Below are 22,457 nucleotides of genomic sequence, written 5' to 3'. Positions count from 1 at the left end.
CATCTGCCTTTGATCCCGATCCGTGTGTTCCTGACTCCAGAGCTGGAATCTAGTTCCTATTCGTCACTGAGTCCAGTCTGGGACTTCCCCAGTGCCTGCTGGTGATGTGACTGTCATCCTGGGAGCTTGATACGGTTTTGTATATACTGTGTACTTTATTTTTACTTTTTTCCCCCCTTTTTTTAATTATTAATTATTTCATTATTTATTAATATTTTCATTAAAGTAGTATTTATACTACTTATATAGTTATACTTATATACTACTTATATAGTTATAGTTACTACTTATATAGTTTTCCTTAGAGGGGGGAGGGAGGGGCCATCTGTTGTTCTGATTGGTCAATCTGGTCAAAACCACGACAAGTCCATTATTAGTGTATCTGGACTCGTGATAGTTTAATATATATTAAACGCGACTGGACTGATAGTGGTGAATTGGGCATCACTCAGAATTTAAACCTAGCCGCCCCTAGCCTCCCACGTCGGTGAGGAGTGTTAGAACGCAAGGGGGTTTATTTTCTGCCAAAACTATTTTGCCTCTTCACGCAACATGGGAGGTGGTGGGGGACTCAAATACTCTTAATGTGACTTTTTTTTTTTCTTTCTTAGTTTCCTTTTTAAGTAGAGGGTTTTGGGGGTTGTACTAAGCCTGAACTTCTTGGGCAACTGAGTTCCTCTGTTCCCTGGGTATTAGCAAGGCACTGTTTGCCTTTCTTCATGGTAGTTTTATTAAAATGAGCACAGAATCACAGAATCCTCATGGTTGGAAGGGACCTTTGAGATCATCAAGTCCAACCACAAAAAAAAAAAGAAAAAGAAAAAGAAAAAGAAACCCACACAAACAAACCACAAACAGACACAAACCAACAATCTCGGGCACTAGAGCATGCCCTGAAGTGCCATGTCTACACATTTCTTAAATACCTCCAGGGATGGCGACTCCACCACCTCCCTGGGCAGGCTGTTCCAGTGCCTGACCACTCTCTCAGTAAAGTAATTCTTCCTAATATCCAATCTAATCCTCCCCTGCCGCAACTTCAGACCATTTCCTCTGGTCCTGCCATTATTCCCTTGGGAGAAGAGGCCAACACCCACCTCTCTACAGCCTCCTTTCAGGTAGTTGTAGAGGGCAATGAGGTCCCCCCTCAGCCTCCTCTTCTCCAAACTAAACATGCCCAGTTCCCTCAGCCTCTCCTCATATGACTTGTTCTCTACACCCCTCACCAGCTTGGTGGCTCTCCTCTGGACACGCTCCAGCACCTCAATGTCCTTCCTGTAGTGAGGGGCCCAAAACTGAACACAGTACTTGAGGTGAGGCCTCACCAGTGCCAAGTACAGAGGCACCATCACTTCCCTACTCCTGCTGGCCACGCTATTCCTGATACAGGCCAGGATGCCGTTGGCCTTCTTGGCCACCTGGGCACACTGCTGGCTCATGTTAAGCCGGCTGTCCACCAACACCCCCAGGTCCTTTTCTGCTGGGCAGCTTTCCAGCCACTCTTCCCCAAGCCTGTAGCATTGCCTGGGGTTGTTGTGACTGAAATGCAGGACCCTGCACTTGGCCTTATTAAACCTCATCCCATTGGCCTTGGCCCATTGATCCAACCTGTCCAGATCCCTCTGTAGAGCCTTCCGACCCTCAAGCAGATCAACACTCCCACCTAGTTTGGTGTCATCTGCAAACTTACTGAGGGTGCACTCAATCCCCTTATCCAGAACATCAATAAAGATATTAAACAAGACTGGCCCCAAAACTGAGCCCTGAGGGACACCACTGGTGACTGGCCGCCAACAAGATTTCACCCCATTAATCACAACTCTCTGGGCATGGCCAGCTGGGCTTTTGCCTTCCTAATTTTTTCTTTTTATAACCTAACAAGATCTCTGTACTCCTCCTGAGTTGCCTGTCCCTTCATCCAAAGGTGGTAAACCCTCCTTTTTTCCCTAAGTCCCATCAAAAGCTCTTTGTTCAACCAGGCCGGCCATTTTCCCCGCCCTTTAATTTTGCGCCTCATGGGGACAGCCTGCTCCTGGGCCTTTAGGATTTCCTTCTTGAAGAGTGTCCAGCCTTCCTGGACCCCTTTGCCCCGCAGGATTATCTCCCAAGGGACCCTCCCAACCAGGGTTCTGAACAGGCCAAAGTCCACCCTCCGGAAGTCCAAAGTGGAGGTTTTGCTAACCCCCTTCCTTACCTCACTAAGAATTGAAAACTTGACCATTTCATGATCGCTAAGCCCAAGACGGCCTCCGACCTCCACATCTCCCACTAGTCCTTCTCTGTTTGTGAACAGTAGGTCTAGCGAGGCACCTCCCCTGGTAGGCTCTCCTACCAGTTGTGTCAGGAAGTTATCTTCCATACACTCAAGGAACCTCCTAGACTGCCTGCTCTCTGCTGTGTTATATTTTCAGCAGATATCTGGTAGGTTGAAGTCCCCAACCAGAACAAGGGCTGGCGATTGCGAGACTTCAGCCAGCTGCTTATAGAATACTTCATTTGCCTGTTCATCCTGGTTGGGTGGTCTAGAGCAGACTCCCAGCACAAAATCACCCACAGCAAATGTTGAAAGAACTGCTGCTTTCAATTACATAGTCTGAAAGATCTGGGAAAAGATGCAAGTATAGGGATTGACCTAAAACAGTGTTTCATCTTCTCTTCTAAAGCTTTAGTATAACTCTTTTTTTTTTTTATGTGGCTTTGAGAGGAGAGATAATGTTGAAGAACTCTAGTAGATTTCTCTTCACTTTTCAAAATGCCTTGCTTTAATATCGAGATGTACAAGATTTGAGTAACTTATTGTTGTTGCCTCTTTTTTCATATTCTTTTTCAGATAACCTTGGTAAAAACATGAGTCTTAATATTTTAATTAAACTAGTAAGACTAAATGTTTAGAAAGTAGCTATTTCTGCAAAAGGTATGGTCACTCACCATAGCAACAATCAAATATATATTCCAAAACTGACCGATCTGCATTGGGAAAATTTGTACAGATGGATGCAGATTTACTGGAGTTCTATGTCTGCAGGTCTAGTATGAGAGAACTTAGCAAAAGCTAGCTCTAAGAAAGCCTTTAAGACTATTTGAAAGCTAAAAAGTACATTTTGCAATTTTCAGATTTAAAAGCATGTCCAAATATATCAATTTTAGTACCTGTCGTGGTTTGGCCTCAGATGGCAACAAAGAACCACGTGGCAGCCGCTCACTCAGACCAGAGCCCCCACCGCCAGCACGGCCGTGAGGGGAGAATTGGAAGAAAAAGGCAAAACTCGTGGGTTGAGACAAAGGCAATTTAACAGAACAACAAAGGGAACAAGAAACAACAACAACAATAACACAGAGAGAGGAATATACAACCACGATTACAATACCACCACTTGCCGACCGGACCTGGGAAGCCCCAACGCCCCAGCCTGCTCTGCTCCCCCGTGGTGACTTCCTGTCCCTCCCCTTCCTCCGTTAGCTCCGGCTACCCCCTGGGCATGGCTCACATGGGATGGAATACCTGTGTCCCTGCTAGGTCCTGGGGAGAATTAACCCTATCCCCGCCAGACCCAGGACATCATCCACCCCTTATTCCATACCATTCCATGCCCAGATCCTACAGTTTCCAATTAAATGCTATCAGTTTCCCCTGACATATATATATGTATATATATGTATATCCCCATGCAGGTATAATGTCCTTAGTCTGTGGGCCATCACTCTAAAATGTCCGTTGAGTTCATTTAATTCATGACTTTGAGCTCCATCTGTTAGAACAGTCTCTCAGGGCAGGCAAGATGGTGTGTGTGGGGCTGGACTGTCGCATGCTGTATTTCTGGGGCTTGCAGCTGATGTATCCGGTGCAGCTCATGCCCATGGTCCATGGGTTGAAGATGTTGATCTCAATGAAGTTGCTGGGTGCCAGCTGCTGAGGTCAGTTCTGATCCCTTCACCTCTACACTTTACTCGTTTTTTCATCAGAGTCCATCTGTCATTAGTTTGGGTGATTCTTACTACAGTACAACCAGTAGCAGTTACAGAAATGAGATGTACAGTGGCAGGGTCATTTAGCAATTAACATCATACAGTTTCATTCATTGGCTATTCTCACCCAAAACCAGGTCCCCGTGAGGTACACATTGAACTTCCCCATCCTTCCACATCACCCACCAAGTGCACCCAGGTCCTTGAGCAAAGACAATCCCACGGATGGGTTTGCCTTTGCCTGAGGCAGGACTAACCCAGACTGTCTTCCCTAACATATTCTTCATGTGCACTACAGGGACTTTATCTCCCTCCACAGTACGTGGAAGTTTTGATTGGGCAGGGCCAGCTCGGTTGGTAGACCCCCTGGTGTTAACTAGCCAGGTAGCCTTTGCTAAATGCATATCCCAAGGTTTTAAAGTCCCACCACCCATTGCTCTCAGTGCAGTTTTTAACAGTCCATTGTACCGTTTTATCTTCCCAGAGGCTGGTGCATGATGGGGGATGTGATAGACCCGTTCAATACCGTGCTCTTTGGCCCAGGTGTCAATGAGGCTGTTTAAGAAATGAGTCCTGTTGTCTGACAATTCTCTCTGGGGTGCCATGTCGCCACAGGACTTGCTTTTCAAGGCCCAGGATGGTGTTCCGGGTGATGGCATGGGGCACAGGGTACGTTTCCAGCCATTCGGTGGTTGCTTCCACCATTGTGAGCACGTGGTGCTTGCCTTGATGGGTTTGTGGGAGTGTGATATAATCGATCTGCCAGGCCTCCCCATATTTATATTTCCGCCATTGTCCTCCATACCAAAGAGGCTTTAATTGCTTGGCTTGCTTGATTGCAGCGCATGTCTCACATTCATGGATGACCTGTGCAATAGTGTCCATTTTCAAATCCACCCCTCGGTCACGAGCCCATCTATATGTGGCGTTTCTTCCTTGATGGCCTGAGGAGTCATAGGCCCATCAAGCTATGAATAATTCACCCTTATGTTGCCAGTCCAGATCCACCTGAGACACTTCAATCTTAGCAGCCCGATCCACCTGCTGGTTGTTCTGTTTGTCAGTTGCCTGACTCTTGGGTCCATGGGCATCTACGTGATGTACTTTCACAGACAGCTTTGCTAATCGATCAGCAATATCTTGCCACAGTTCAGCAGCCCAGATGGGTTTCCCTCTGCGCTGCTAATTGCTCTGCTTCCACTGCAGTAACCACCCCCATAGAGCATTTGCCACCATCCATGACTCAGTATAAAGTATTGGCCAGCTTTCTTGCTTGGCTATGTCCAAAGCTAGCTGAATTGCTTTTACCTCTGCAAACTGGTTTGATTCACCTTGTCCTTCAGTGGCTTCTGCAACTTGTCTTGTAGGACTCCACACGGCAGCCTTCCACTTTCAATGCTTTCCCACAATCTGGCAGGACCCATCAGTGAACAGGGCATATCTCTTCTCATTTTCTGGTAGTTTATTATACGGTGGGGCCTCTTCTGCACGTGTCACCTCCTCCTCTGGTGACATTCCAAAATCCTTGCCTTCTGGCCAGTCCATGATCATTTCCAAAATTCCTGGTCGACTGGGGTTTTCCATTCAAGCCTCCTGTGTGATAAGTGCTTATTCCACTTATTCCATGTAGCATCAGCTGCATGATGTGTAGTGGGGACCCTCTCTTTGAACATCCAGCCCAGCATCAGCAGTCAAGGTGCTAGGAGGAGCTGTGCTTCAGTACCAACCACTTCCAAAGCAGCTCAAACCCCTTCATATACCGCCAATATCTCTCTTTCAGTTGGAGTGTACTGACCTTCAGATGCTCTGTATCCCCGACTCCAAAACCCTAGGGGTCTCCCCTGGCGCTTTCTGCCAGAGGCTCCAGGTTAAGGCCATTCTTCCCAGCTGTGGTGTAGAGCACATTTTTAATATCTTGTCCTGCCCGGACTGGCCCCAGAGCTACTGCATGGACTATTTCCTGTTTAATTTGGTCAAAAGCTTGTCGCTGCTCAGGACCCCATTTAAAATCATTCTTCTTCCGGGTCACTTGATATAGAGGGCTCACAATCAGACTGTAATCTGCGATATGCATCCTCCAAAAAGCCACAATGCCTAGGAAAGCTTGTGCTTCCTTTTTACTAGTTGGTGGAGACATAGCTGCTATTTTGTTGATCACATCTATCAGGATCTGACGGCGTCCATCTTGCCATTTTATTCCTAAAAACTGGATCTCCTGTGCAGGTCCCTTGACCTAACTTTGTTTTATGGCAAAACCAGCTTTCAGAAGGATTTGAATTATTTTATTCCCTTTCTCTGCATTCTACTGCCAGAGGGATTGAGAAGAATGCATTAGCGATATCAGTTGTGGCATACTGCTTGGCTGCCTCGGACTCCAGTTCATATTGAAGTTCTAACATGTCTGGCATGGCAGCACTCAGCGGTGGTGTGACTTCATTCAGGCCACGATAGGCCACAGTTAGCCTCCACTCTCCATTAGATTTCTGCACTGGCCATATGGGACTGTTAAAGGGCGAGCGAGTCTTGCTGATCACTCCTTGAATCTCTATTTGACAAATCAGCTTATGGATGGGGATCAGAGAATCTCGGTTAGTTCAATATTGCCACTGATGAACCGTTGTGGTAGCGATTGGCACCTGTTGTTCTTCGACCCTCAACAACCCCACAACAGAAGGGTCCTCCGAGAGACCAGGCAAGGTAGACAACTGTTTAACTTCTTCCGCCTCCAAGGCAGCTATGCCAAAAGCCCACTGGTACCCTTTTGGGTCCTTAAAATACCCTCTCCTGAGGTAATCGATACCAAGGATGCATGGAGCCTCTGGGCCAGTCACAATGGGATGCTTTTGCCACTCATTCCCAGTTAGGCTCACTTCAGCTTCCAGTACAGTCAACTCTTGGGATCCCCCTGTCACTCCAGAAATACAAATGGGTTCTGTCCCTCTATAGCTTGATGGTATTAGGGTACACTGTGCACCTGTGTCCACTAGAGCTTTATACTCCTGTGGCTCTGATGTGCCAGACCATTGAATCCACACCGTCCAATAAACCCGGTTGTCCCTTTCCCCCACCTGGCTGGAGGCAGGGCCCCTCTAATACTGGTCATAGTATCCGTTACTCACTTCTTGCAGAAAAGACTTGGAAGTTCCTTCAAGAGGATCAGAAGTAAGCTCAGGCCTTCTATTCTGTCTGGGGAACTGTTAGGTGGAAACTGGGGCGGCACTTTTCCTGGGGAGATCCCCTTTTGTGGTTGTTCTTCCTTGCAATTCCTGTACCTGTGCCCATAGGATCCAAGTACGTTGCCCATCCCACTTTCTCGTGTCCTCTCCGTGGTCACGCAGGCAGAACCACAGGGTGCCTCGTGGTGTGTACCCCCTATATTCTCTCTCTTGAGTGGAGAAACATTTGCTCCTAACAGCTGAGATATTGGCTCATACAGGTGGGGAGGACATATTCTCTTCAAGTTGCTGGACCTTCTGGGACAGTTTCTCCACAGCTGAGACGAGGGGAGAAGAGAGATTTTCTTCATATTGCCGAAGTCGGGCAGCCACCTCATCCACCGTTGGTCCCTCTTCGCCTTTCCATTCCATCACTGCCAATGAGTTGGCATATGACGATGGGGCGCTCCTTACAAACTTCCGCCACATGGACCTTGTGCATTGGATCTCATCAGGATCTGTGGGTAACTGTGCATTGTCCAGGTCATGATAAATCATCTCCCGCATGGCTAATTCTCTCAGGTACTGGATATCTCTTTCCATGGTGGTCCACTTGCTTGGATGACATACAACATCTTCACTGAAGGGGTATCTTTCCCTCCCACCTGACAGGAGTTGCCTCCAGAGGCTGAGGGCTTGTGTCTTTTTCCCAATTGTCTTGTCAGTGCCCCCTTCTCTAGACAGAGATCCCAGCTGCCTGGCTTCCCTACCCTCCAATTCCAAGCTACTGGCTCCGTTATCCCAGCACCGGAGCAGCCAGGTGACAATGTGCTCGCCTGGAAGTCGGCTGAAATCTTTTCACATGTCCTGCAGCTTGCTCAGGGACAGGGATTGAGTGATTATCTCTGGTTCTGCCTCTTCCTCTTGTTCTCGTGATGACCCTGGATCATTGCCATCCCTCACTAAGCGAACTGGTTTCTTGGCATTTTTCTTCTTCTGGATAGGGGCAACTGATACGGGCACAGGTTGGTTTTCTGGTTCAGTTGCAGTGCCTGTCACTGGGGTTGGAGTAGCCACAGTGCCTGCTGCAGGAGTGGCAGTAGCCACACTGCCTGTCGGCCTGGTTTCCATCTCTTTCTCCTGAGGATGCTGCACAATATCGAGCAATGCTTGGTAGATACTGGCCAGGGCCCAGCACAATGCGGTGAGTTGTGCCTCTCTGGAATAGCCACAGCATTTTCCTTTCAAATATTCTATCACTTTATCAGGGTCCTGTCATTGTTCGGGGGTGAAATCCCAGACCATTGGAGGTGAACAACTCTCTAGATACCTGCCCATGTTCTCCCACCTGCCATGCCACCCATGGCTATCCAGCCTTGGGGCAGATCTCTGGGTGGTAGTCTTAAATAGTTGCTTAACCCTAAACAAAACCTGAAACACATTCAGGAGACCTAGCAATAGGACCAAGCTGGTTTGCATGTCCCAAGAGTATTCAAAATTCTCAAAAACTGGCATATCCAGCACGAAAGAGAAAAGGGAGGTGAAAGAGCTGGGAAAAGTATCTTCCCCTGCTTCCCCCATAGACTGAGTGTGATTATTAATAAATTCCCCGAGGTATGGGCAGGAAAGCAGTGCCGAATAAATGCCCCAACATAACCATCTGAACAGTGATGTTATCATATCATAAATTGATATCACACAGGACAGCAAAATTATAATCCTGATCCCTCTCCCAGAGGTGATAAACATCATCACGGGAAGTACATAGGACATGTAAGAATTTACATAGCACAGCCATGAAAACAAACGAAGCAACATTGTGCCCAGAAAATAATACAATAAATGCATATAACAAATTTGTTTTAACACGCTCTGGTCAGATCTGTCGTTATCTCAACCCTCCGAGTGCCCCACGTTGGGTGCCAAAAAGGACTGTCGTGGTTTGGCCTCAGACGGCAACAAAGAACCACGTGGCAGCCGCTCACTCAGACCAGAGCCCCCACCGCCAGCACGGCCGTGAGGGGAGAATTGGAAGAAAAAGGCAAAACTCGTGGGTTGAGACAAAGGCAATTTAACAGAACAACAAAGGGAACAAGAAACAACAACAACAATAACACAGAGAGAGGAATATACAACCACGATTACGATACCACCACTTGCCGACCGGATCTGGGAAGCCCCAACGCCCCAGCCTGCTCTGCTCCCCCGTGGTGACTTCCTGTCCCTCCCCTTCCTCCGTTAGCTCCGGCTACCCCCTGGGCATGGCTCACATGGGATGGAATACCTGTGTCCCTGCTAGGTCCTGGGGAGAATTAACCCTATCCCCGCCAGACCCAGGACAGTACCAAAAAAAGAGAAGCAAAGTAGATAAAAGATACTGATGGTACTATGTACCAGTACAGTCCGCTGATATTAAAACTCTTAGAGAGAAGAATAGTTACCAGTGAAATAAAACCAATTAGTGTGGGCATGGTGCAAAAATATTAAATTCTAATTTAATGCTTTTGTGTAATCTCATCAGTTAAATGTTAATTGATTTCTAGACTCTTCAACTGGAATAATTTTCTAGGTGGAAGTCACAGTGTTCTCGTGACGTACAACAATACATCTGGGTTTTGTGCTTTTCTGTGACAAGCTATTTTTTAAACATTTTTTTTTCACTCAATATTAACTTATGTTTAACGGGAGATAAGTTATAATACTTTTTTTTTTTTTGACAGAAACTGAACTCATCTCAGACATGATGGTTACATGGTGGAGGGTTTTTCATTAGGGTGGAAGATGATGTTCGATGTTCACAAAATACTTAAAACAGAAAAAAAGGAGAGTCCAGGTCACCAATTACAGTGGAATGGATAACCGTACATCTCATGAATGCAACCAGGCATGTATGATGGGAGTCACTTTTAAGTGAAGAAAGCCTCTTTAATGATTAGAAGAGAGCACCCGATTAGAAGATATCATGAAAAAAAGCATGATAATCTTAAAAGAGCATTTAAAAAACATGTTTGTATTCTTCTTTTACTGGAAGAAGTATTTAAATCACTTAGTGTTTTGTGGGGTTTTTTTAACAGAAAACACTTGTGATGATTGAAATATTTTTTGCTCCATAGAACATGCCAATACTTCTTTTTTTCTATAACAAAGGAGAAAAGTTTCCTTTCCCAAGAATAAAGTTCACATAACTGAGCTATTAAGAAATGATACTTGCTTGTTTATAGGAAAGTGTTTTGAAACATGGATAAACAGAAAGGCTAAAGTGCAAACTTGAAAAGAAAGATGTAGAAATTCAGCAACTGAAAAATATAACAACTCAGTGGGAGGTATGTAGCTGATAATACCTTCAAGTAGTAAATTTAACCTTTTTATACATTTGGAACAAAGTATTTATTAAAATGTGACTAATCTGTAGGGATGCTTTAGATTGGCTACAGATTATTTCCTTTCTAGAACAAAGTTATTCCTGCAGTACCACATGAAGTGGTCTTTCTTGCTAAGTTAAGCATCTAAAAGTAATTAAAATATCAAAACAAAAACATCCAGGAATAAACTTTGTATCTGATCTATCTACCCACTAGCTGTTTCCTAGTGTTGCTCTTTTGTTCACTGTCAGGAAAAAGCAAAGACTTGATCTAGGATTTGGCAAGACCTTGAACAACCCGATCTGACTTGTAAATTAGATCTGCTTTGAGCAGGAAGTTGGACCTCCATGGGTCTTCTCCAACCTATTTTTTTTCCTAAGATTCTAAGAAGCTTTTCTTGCATTTAAGAACACTATATTGTTGTGGGATTTTGTATATTTGCTCCACTATTTGAAGTGCTTAAAGAGAACAATGTATATTTTGTCAGATTTAAGAGGAGTCCTTTAAAGCTACAGTGTAAGAATAATGGAACCCTGTGTTCTGTTTTACCTTCTCCTATTACATACAAGCAAGGCTGGAGATCAGATTCAACATATGCTCAAACACACCAGGAAATAGATTTGCTCATTAAAAAATATCACAGTGTTGCTATATAGAGACGTGAACTTTGTTAACAGCTATCTTTACTATGCAGTAGAGTTGGACTCCCCAAATGAAAATTTTGAAGTATAAAATAATTTATATTTACTGCAAGTAGCACTTGATTGCACTTGACAGAATGTCGTGGGCGGAGTGATTAACTTCACTCGTAAGAGAGAAGTAGTGAAATATTTATTAAGGTGAAACAGTGATTTAACAAAACCAGTAGTAAATGCGATAGTGTTTTACGAGATTCGATGTCAAGGTACACTTGGTTATTTACTGCATAGAGGACAGGGTCAGACAAGCTGTCAGGGAGACCCTCCTGTTGAGTCACGAGGTTCAGAAAGGACCCCCTTGCTTTCTAAACTCCTTCTCAGAGAGGAGTCTAGGTGTGGCTGGATCCAATCCTAGTCCCAGACTTGGTCAATGGTTTATGTCTAAAGGATTATACATGCGCAATCAACCCTTTACATTACTTAGCTAAGATTTCAAAGTTTATCATGCTATTAGTCACTTACCGAGAATCTGTTGCGGCAAGGAATCTCCCAACCTCGAGGAGTAGAACCTTAAGCGAGCGTCCTCACAAAAGGGGAGATCCTCGCTTGTAGCCCGCTGCCATACAGGAGAGCTCAAAGGGCTCTTGGGCTGTCCACTATTTATAGAGTAAGATAATTGACCTATAGTTGTATTCTCATGGGAATAAAATACCTAGGTCCCCACTCCAGACAGTGTTTTGGCTGTGTTGCCAGCCATCCCCCAAAGTCCAGGTGCAAGTTATCGCAACTGATGTTGTGATGGCCATGGCCCAAGCAGGAGCCGGGGGGGGGGGGGGGCGGGGGGAGAAGAGGAAGAAAAATAGGGAGAGCACACCGCCACACAGAATAAACACAGTGCATAAAGATATTGGCAAGGTGATGATTTCTTTTATAGCTGTTTGACTTTATAAACTTTTCTAGAGAGCCTAATACAGTTCTAGGTGGCCATCAAAGGCCTTGCTAACATGTATTTTTTTGAAGTATTAAATACTGCATCTATTAAAAAGTGATTTCATTTCCTTCCTTCTAGTTCCTGTAAATACTGACATTTATTGTGATACGATGTTTTGATACACTACAATTGGAAAGTTACTCTGTTTTTAAAGATCCTTTTTTTTTTGGGGGGGGGGGTGTTACAGCAGCGAAATGTGATGCATGTGTATGCATATGTGTGCATGGTTCCATGACATTAAGAAACTGGGCATTCCACTGAGCTGTACTATAGCCATTTCCTGTTTCCAGTGGGTTGGAGGGTAAACAATAACTGTTTTAACTTTCTGAATGGAGTAAAAATTAATTAGGGACTGGGGTGATATATTATAAGTTAAAGGTGGCAGCTTCTTTATTTGAAAAAAGCTCTTTCAAAAACCAACAAGAGCAAGCTATACACGAAGAGATTTGTGACAGGAAAAATAAGTATACAGTTAAGATACATGGCTAGAATTGACATTGATGGCCAATTAAGGAAAAGGCTGCCTTATGAAGAAAGTATGCAGGTAGATAGATAGGTTGGAAAAAAATCAAACAAAGATAGGTTCCCAAGTAGAAAACTGTAAATAGTCTAAAATGAAAGAAAGTGGGGGAGTTCTACTAGTTGCCAAGCAATATAAACCATTTAAACTATCACAGTATCCAGAAAGTGCATTAAAATCTTTCTGTGGTCTAGTGAAAGGTGTCCCTGCCCATGGCAGAGGGGGTGGAACAAGATGATCTTTAAGGTCCCTTCCAACCTAACCCATTCTATGATTCTAGGAATATTTTTTTCAGAGGAGAAATCATAAAGCCCTAGATGTAGTAGGCAGACCTGTATGGCAGTTTCTGCACTGACATCTTTTATTATTTTTTTTTTTTTTTTTTTTAAGCTTTAGCTTAAAGGCTTTAGCCTTATGCTTGCATTAATTTCTGGACTCAGTTATCAACCCATTTGCCCTGTGGTACATTCATTCCTTTGGCTGTGGTTTAAGACAGACATCAGATTCCCTCCTGTGTGAGCCGATGCAGGCAGAACACAGGAACAACCACAAAACCGTGGATTAAGGGCAAAGAACAAATTTAATCTCAATACCTCATGGATTGGGGAACCTCTGAAGCAGCACCCAGGCAGAGGCATGCAAGCAGGGGACACAGGCACCACAGAGCTAGAGAGAGTCCTTATTAGCAAGAGAGTCCTTGTTAGCAAGGGAGTGTGAGAGCGAGAGAGCTCCCACTTGCTGTTTGGGCCTGTATTTCAAGGATTCCGGCAGGCAGAGTTTTCCGCTGTGCTTTGTTCTCTTCAACAGCAGGGCAGGAATCTCAGGCGTGTTCGATAAGGTGCCCCTGAGTCCATCCCAGGCCTACTTTATCTAAGTGCAGATGTTCTACTTGTTGAGCACACAAAACTAAGCAACAATTAGTGTGATATCTGTGTTTTCCAGCACCCCACATGCAAGTCACTTGAGCGTGTTTACAGTCCTCCTCGCCAATCTTCCATTACTTTCCCACACCTGCAAAAGTAATAATTTTCAACTTTGTAACATGCTCATTTTATAGAATACTTCTTTTATAGGGTATATATCTAATAATTCCATCTCTTTAATACCAGGCAAAGTATAAAGAAACAAAAGCAAGAAATGCACAACTTCTGAAGATGCTACAAGAAGGCAAAAGTAAGTAGAGTTTTGTCAGGCAAACTTGAAAATTATTTTTAAAAGTTGGAAAGCACTTTCAAAGCAGCTTTTTAAAAATAAATTGATACAGTGACAAATATAAGAACTAGGAAGTTATTAATATGCAGCAACTCTAGTGAAATATGCAATTTGGACCACACTACTGCGTTTCTGTTATAATTAACTTTCAAATAATTATATTAAAATGCAACTGATTAATTCCAATAATCATTGTGCCTAATACATGACTGAGCAGTTGAAGTAGACTTTCCTTTACTAGTGACTTGATTTCTTCTGGACTGATCTTACCATAATCTCTGTTCAGACCCTCAAGGAAGCTGTTTAGTTCAAAGCTGTGATTTGAACTGTTAGAAATGTAATACTACACCTAAGCAAGTCTTTTGTCATACAATGAATAGGGCCAACTAAGCTAATATTCAGAGAGTATTATATATGTAACTCTGTGTTAACTTTCTTTTGTTGCAACACTATTCATAGTTTTTATAATTCAGAGCTTGATGTCAAAGACTGATTATATAAGTAAATTTACCGGTATCTTTAAATTTGTTACCTGTAGTTATCCTTTAATATTCCTCATCTTGCATGATGTTGTCTATGAGACCAGGCACACTAAGTGGGTTTACAAAATTGCCATTGCTTTTCAAGTTTTTAATTTAGCTCTTAAATGTAGTTTCTTCTCTGGACTAAATTTTTGAAATAAAAAAAGAGCTGAATTTTTGTTATTTAAAATATGTTTATAAACAAGCTATGGCTAAGCCAGTCCAAATGTTCACAATGTCATTGAGCACTGCAAATTTTAACTTGTGGGAACTTTATTACTTCAGGTCAATCTCTGAGCCAAGATGAAATATTTTCATCTTGAAAGGAAAGAGGTGAAGTTCTTGCTTAAGGTTGGGTTTTTTTGGGTTCCCCCACCTATGTTTGTGGAATAGTAATGTACTATAAAATAGTAATTCTGTGGTTTTACCAATTCCAATCTTCTACAGATTTAGTAATATTCTCTATTTGGGGGAAAGACAGTTCATGGCAAAATTGAGCCTTGAAAAGCCTTAGTTTCTGCATATGGAGAATTTTAAGTTATCCATAGATATTTCATAGACGTTAACTAAATAAAAACTTTAAACATTCTTATTTTAGTAAATATTTAATACTACTATAAATTTCCATATCTATGTCTGAACTCATACATTAAGTTTACAGTCCCAAAATCTTGACCCATGGCCAAGATTCAGTTTTCCAATGAATTTTGTTTACAATGGATGTCTCTCAAATCCCTGCTGCCTACAGAGTTAACTATGGGGAAACTAGAGCAATGTTGGGTGTTGTAGGAATGCCACCTAGACCATGGTAGGAATTATGCAGTTCCCACCTCAACAGAGCTCGTCCCTAGGTTCCACTTTAATAAAAGAATCAGAGTTCCTTCTTCTACTGTCACCAAAATCGGGAATAAACTCCTTAACATCAATGTAGTCTTAAGAAGCAGGCATTCTTTTATTCAGCACCGGGGACATGGGGGATCTATCCACCCAACATGTCCACCGAATGCGAGATTCAGAGAGACTTATATCCATACAGAATATGCATAGTCATTACATTTCCCAGAACTCATTATAATATTCACATCACCCTGGCACATGTGCATTAAGTCCGTTAGGGGCTTCATGGAAGGTCTTGGGCGGTCCCCAGTGGTGTTTGGTGGTCACTCAGGAGGGAACTCTCAGTGAATTCTTGGTGGTTCTTTCCATGTGAGGCCTTGACTTGGAGTGTCCTTCTGTTTGATCAGTAGGGCTGGTTTGCGCTGATAACTCTTTGAGTGGATTGCAAAAGCTTTTGCAACTCCTCCATTTATTTTGCAGGCTTGTAAACAGGTTCTTTCTGATGGTATTCTTCACTGTCTGTTTTTGCTCGTATTTGCGAAAGGTGCCCTTAATCCTTTTAGTTACACATTTATATATCCGCTAGACTCTCAGTTCCTGACTGTAACACTACTATGTTTAATATGCATTAGTAGTTACAGCTCGAGCTGGGTGCCTCTGAAGAGGAACCCCGCCTGTCAATTGTTACTGGATTTTATAGTCTCTATAGGTCGCTTGATTTCCTGATGGCACTTCTGCTCATCCAATCCTGTTCGCAGAGTCTGGGATCTTCTCTTCTAATTTGCTTTTGCAGCCTCCAGGCACCCTTTTTTTCTGTCTTGAGACATTTCCTTATCTTTTGTTACAGAATATCCTGTAGTTAAAATTTTACTTACACTTCCTTCCCTACCGCTTACATTTCCATAGATAAAAACAAGGTTGAAGCCTTAGGCCGTATGAATTGTACTTTGTTTACTTTAGTCACTAGTGCTAAACTCTGGCACAAATTAGTCTCTCACTTCATTGGGGGTTACTCTTCAGAACTTTTCAAGCTGCTACTAATGGTTTTTTTTTAATTAACATCTACTGTTCTCTCAGTGAAAATGGGAGTTATTTTAAAACAGTGAAATAGAGCAATATTACAGTGCTGTTGCAGATAAAGAGCTGTAAATCTAGAAAAATCTTCACACTCAGTTTCTCTCTCTCTCTGTAGTGAAAGACGAAGCAGAAATATTGCTACAGGTTAATGAATCGCAAAGTATCAAAAATTGACCATACAGGTGAGCAAGGATTTCTTAATATAAAATTTCATGATTGTTTCAAAGATGCACTTTATTTGGGCACACAGAGATGGGGTGACAAACAAGCAAAAAATGTTACATTTCATCCTTAGCCAGGCACTATGTGTCAGAGGACGTGTATTATGTAAATTTCCACCATGATACATTTAGAGGTATTTCTGTAATACTTCAGCATGCCTGAAAGGATCTTGCCCTCAACAGCACTTTAAGAATATCATCGTTTGGTAACCCAAGCTTAGGAAGCTCAGAAAGATGCTGCAGAAGAAGGTGCTGCTTTCCCTTTTTTTGCTTTTTAGTCTCAAGTTTGAAAATGGCTGGTTTACCAACTTAACTGAACAATGAATTATTTATGGACATAACTTAATAAGGCACTGTAGTAAGTAACATGGAACATTTTTGTGTTTAGTTTTGGTTTGCAGTGACTATTAGTTTTAAGTCCTTAACTTGCACAAACCTAGTATCATAGAACACTACTAATTTTTGAGGGTGATGATCATCTGTATTGCATAATATTATATCAGTTAAGTGCTCTATGGCAAGAATTAATGCAGAGTCCAAAACCTGGAAGAGTTTCTAACTTTGTATCTTTCATATAACATTACAGAGGTAAACCAATAAATGTCACTTGGGAAATAATTGTCATTATGCAATATTTTACTTGTTCATGCACAATCATAGTATTAATCTTTCTTGAAGCCAGCATGTATTGCTTGTTTATCCAACACGATACTAACTGAGAACTATTTTGATTTGGTAAACTTGTGGATGTAAAGCATATTTTATAAATTAACATTCTGTGTGTTTTTAGGTAACTATGCTTCATGCTGCATTAGAGCAAGAAAGATCGAAAGTGAAACTATTGCAGGCAGAATTAATAAAATATCAGGTATTCTTATTTTCTGTAGATGAAAATTTAGCTGTTTTTCAAGATGGGCTCAGTTACATCAAGTAATGTACTTTTGTCCTGGTTTGAGGTAAAACAGAACTAATTTTCTATTCAGTAATTTTACTTTTTAGCTGGGCCTCTTCTAACTAACTAAACTCTGAAATTAACAGCATATTGTTCAGAAACTGTTCACTCTCACAGGGATAAGACCTGATTATACCAAGGAATGCTATGCAGAGAGGCCCCTGCTTATACTTATTGCTATAACAACCAAGGTCAGGTAAATTTGTTATTTGCCCCATTGGAGGGTCGGAAGCGGAAAAGCGTAGAGGGGTCACACCTGTAGGGAGGAGCAGACAGGACAGGTGACCCAAACCTGACCAACAGGGTATTCCATCCCATCTGCATCATGCTCAGTATAAAAGCTGAGGGATCAAAGGGTCACCTCTCTTTCTTCAATGGCTGATGTCCGAGGAGGACCCTGTCTGTTCGTTGGCCTTTGATCCCGATCCGAGCATTCCTGACTCCAGATTCGGAATCCAGCTCCTGTCCATCGCTGAGTCCAGTCTGGGACTTTTCCCTGTGCCTGCTGGTGACGTGATCGTCATCCTGGGAGCTTGATATGGTTTTGTATATACTGCATACTTTTTTTTTCTTTTTTTCTTTTCTTCTTATTTTTTATTATTTCATTATTTATTAATATTGTCATTAAAGTAGTTTAGCTCTTTTTCTAAACTCATAAATCTCTTTAATCTCTTCCTCTCCTCTCTTTTCCTTAGAGGGGGGAGGGAGGGGCCATCTGTCGTTCTGATTGGTCAATCCAGTCAAAACCACGACAGATTTATTGGCCCCCAACGTGGGGCATGACTGTGGTGCAACTAGAGCTCTCGTAGATTGTCTGAATAGTTTGAATTCCAGCTTGCTCAGAGATTAAAACAGACAGCTCACATCATGTTTTTAGACAGAATATTGTATCATATCTTGATGGGGATTTCTTCCAGGTTACTTGATTCCGCACTGTATAATTTGCCTTATGTGTTGTATAATTTACTTGCTCTTTGTGTCTGTATGCAGTAGTTCAAACATGGTATTCTGGTATTGTGTTTGATTCTGATCCATACTGTGATTGAAGGATCCCATACTGGGATCAAAGGGTCACCTCTCTTTCTTCAATGGCTGATGTCTGAGGAGGACCCTGCCTGTTTGTCTGCCTTTGATCCCGATCCGAGCATTCCTGACTCTTCCTGTTAGCTCTATGTTTTTCCGATTTAAAAAACAAAAAAATCTGTGGTGGTTCATATGGTAAGGAAAAAACAGTAGCAAAACTGAAGCACAGTTTTAGCAAATAGAACTTTGCCCATTTTGTGCTTTGAAACTTATTGAAGTATGCTGGTAAATAAATAACAAATGCAACAAATTCCTTTAATACGCTAACTGTGTATACCTCGACTAACTTGGACTTCATGGCTTTTTTTGCCATGTGTTCTTTCACGTATTCTATATCTTATTTCTGTATGTAATCAAGTCTTTGTAGGAGATTCAGAGCAAATTCTTTTGAAGCGTGAGTGATCAGTGTCTTGCTGATTGTAAGTATGCTTGTTTGTTCAACTTGGCTGCGAATGCATCTCATGTTAGTGAATTTCAGTTAACTTTCATATAAATAGTATGCTGCTTAAACTTCTGAGGACTTAAAGTGTAGTTATTTAGTCCCATGAGAATAAGGATTTATACTTGTGCATGGCTTATTTAACACACTTGTATTTTTCTTTGACATTTCGCATAGGTTACAAGGAGAGCTTATAGTTTATAATGGAAACTTTTCAGGTAGGACTGTAGTCTTTGGCAAGCGATCTTGTTTCAAGTTGTAACACACTGTTTGTGTTGGAATGCTATAAATTCATGAAAGCTGACTCATTAAGCCATAATTACTCTATCTGAAACAACAAATCTTTTCTGATTATATCAAATTCTTTGGCTAGCATTACATGGTGTTCTGTACTTAATCTCGTCTTTTTTCCCTTGTCACTTTACCATGAGTAAGCTCCTTCTTAAAATTGTCTTACAGCAGTTCCCAAATATATGTTCTTGTTCAGTCCCTTACAGAAAAGCTGAGTGTTTATACCACTATTTTCAACAAAAATAAATCTATTGTTACTGTCATTTATTCACATCTCTTTTCAAACTTACAACTTTAGTCTTTCTGCCTTCCTCTGCTCCCATGTTTTTGCTAGCGTTTAGTATTTTTCTCTGTAAATAGAAAATTTTGAAAAAGAAAAATAACTGGTTTGCAATTAATTGTAATAAATTAACAGAATAAAAGAATTGACAAAAAGTCTTGGTCTTTGTTTCATGCTTCATAATTACTACAAAAATCATTCCCTCTCTTGCTTATTTTGCCCCTCCCAGTCTAATATGCTGTTATCTTTACACATCTTTTTTTTTTTTTTTTAAATTCAGTCTCATCTACCTCACAGGGATCATCATTACTGCTTTTATTATTCTCTCCTATAATCCTCCCAGGCTGTCCAGGATAACCCTTCTTATACTACCACTTTTCTTGTGGTGTTGTCTTTAATAACATTAGATTTGCCTTCTTTATTGGAATACTGCTTTAAAATATTAGGAAGCCCTTAAAAAAACCCAAACAACCCACAATCAAAACAATGTGAGTGGGTTCAAAATAAAAACAAGAAAAAAAAAAAAGCAAGCAACAAACCAGTGTGGTTTTTATCCCCAGATGTTCTCTCACTTGTGTATCCTATAAGTGCCTTGACTGTATTCATTTATATATCGATATCTGGTGTTCAGATGGGTTTGTGTCCCATATAAATATACTTGTATAATTTTACAAAAGTATGCAGTTTAAATAAATCCCGAGTCTTTATCTTGTTAATTTATACAACTTTAATATGGAAAATAACTGCAGATATAAAGTGTCATGTCTAGTATATTAGCTAAACATTTTTTTCAATTCTCTCACAGAGTGGGAAAAAAGGGAAAAGGCATTCAGAATCTGACTAGTGCAGGTGATCTCCTCTGCCACCAGATTCAAAGCAAAAAAACCCAACAAACCACCAAACAAAAAGCCCCTGCTCAACTATGCAGTTTTTTGAAGAGAAATTAACAATTACTAGTTTGATTAGCATTCTGAATAATTGATTTGTTGCACTTTCTGCTAAAAAAAAATAGAAAACTAGTATTCTAGCAAAGCTCAAATCTTAATTGAAATGCGATAATTAGTTTTTCATCATTCAATAAAACTTACTCTTCCGTTTGTATGTTTGAATTCTTCTTCTATAAGTATGCCAGAGATAAAGGCAAGACTAGGGAAGGTGTGGGCCCTCTCTGGAAGGAAACAGGAGACCTGGTGAACCAGGATATGGAGAAGGCTGAGGTACTGAATGACTTTTTCACCTCGGTCTTCACTGGCAAGGGCTGTAACCACACTGCCCAAGTCACAGAAGGCAAAAGCAGGGACTGGGAGAATGAGGTACTGCCCACTATAGGAGAAGATCAGGTTCGAGACCATCTAAGGAACCTGAAGGTACATAAGCCCATGGGACCTGATGAAATCCATCCACGGGTCCTGAGGGAACTGGCAGATGAAGTTGCTAATCCGCTTTCCATTACGTTTGAAAAGTTGTGGCAGTCTGGTGAAGTTCCCACTGACCGGAAAAGGGGAAAAGTAACCGCCATTTTCAAAAAGGGAAAAAAGGAAGACCCGGGGAACTAGAGGTCAGTCAGTCTCACCTCTGTGCCTGGCAAGATCATGGAGCAGATCCTCCTGGAATCTCTGCTAAGGCACATGGAAAATAAGGAGGTAATTGGTGACAGCCAGCATGGCTTCACCAAGGGCAAGTCATGCCTGACAAATTTGGTGGCCTTCTACGATGGTGCTACAGCATTGGTAGACAAGGGGAGACCAACAGACGTCATCTACCTGGACTTATGCAAAGTGTTTGACGCTGTCCCACACGACATCCTTGTCTCTAAATTGGAAAGGCATGGATTTGATGAATGGACCACTTGGTGGATAAGGAACTGGCTGGAGGGTTGCGGTCATTGGCTCAATGTCCAAATGGTGAGCAGTGATGAGTGGTGTTCCTCAGGGGTCAGTACTGGGACCAGTGCTGTTCAACATCTTTGTTGGTGACATAGATGTTGGGATTGAGTGCACCTTCAGCAAGTGTGCAGATGACACCAAGCTGTGTGGTACAGTTGACACGCTGGAGGGAAGGGATGCCATCCAGAGGGACCTGGACAAGCTTGAGAGGTGGGCCCATGCAAACCTCATGAAGTTCATCAAGGCTAAGTGCAAGGTCCTCCACCTGGGACATGGCAATCCCAAGCACAAATACAGGTTGGACGGAGAATGGCTGGAGAGCAGCCCTGAGGAGAAGGACTTGAGGGTGTTGGTGGATGAGAAGCTCAACATGAGTCAGCAATGTGCGCTCTCAGCTCAGAAAGCCAACCGCATCCTGGGCTGCATCAAAAGAAGCGTGGCCAGCAGGTCGCGGGAGGTGATTCTACCCCTGTACTCTGCCCTCATGAGACCCCACCTGGAATACTGTGTCCAGCTCTGGAGTCCTCAGCACAGGAAGGACATGGACCTGTTGGAATGAGTCCAGAGGAGGGCCATGATGATGATAAGCTGTAAATTGTGTATGTAGCAACATATATAGGAAGACTCAGCAAATAAAGATTATGCCTTTTAAAAAAATAAAATAAAAATTAACAGAATTTCAAGACCAAAGGTGAGATGACAGAAATCCTGAATAGCGAGAAGAATGAGAAAGGCTCCTATTTACTGACTTAACAGTGTGAATAAAGCAACAAAAATAAGTAGTGATAATGCTTAGATAGTAGAGTCCAATTGGAAACTGCCTTTCTTCTGCTCAGGGTAATCAAACTGATGAATGTTGTTGGGTTTTTTTGTGCTGTTTGTGCAGCATTATGCCTGTGGTTTACTGTATTAAAGGCAGGGTATTCATAAAGTGAGCCCCATAACAACAGTAGAAGATAACTGTTGTCTATCCGGTTACACTTCATCATGCAACATTTTCAATTTAACCTTTTTAATTAACTCTTA

The 22,457-nt window shown here is 42.2% G+C and overlaps 1 pseudogene; it reads left to right on the top strand.

Annotated features, from left to right (window-relative positions):
• Positions 1-20,398, top strand: part of LOC141476809 (G kinase-anchoring protein 1-like) — a 68,215-nt pseudogene extending 47,817 nt beyond the window's left edge.
• The last annotated feature ends 2,059 nt before the right edge of the window (positions 20,399-22,457 follow it).

Source organism: Numenius arquata, chromosome W, assembly GCF_964106895.1.
Source record: "Numenius arquata chromosome W, bNumArq3.hap1.1, whole genome shotgun sequence".
Taxonomy (NCBI): domain Eukaryota; kingdom Metazoa; phylum Chordata; class Aves; order Charadriiformes; family Scolopacidae; genus Numenius; species Numenius arquata.
This window is presented reverse-complemented; position numbering and strand designations above follow the sequence as displayed.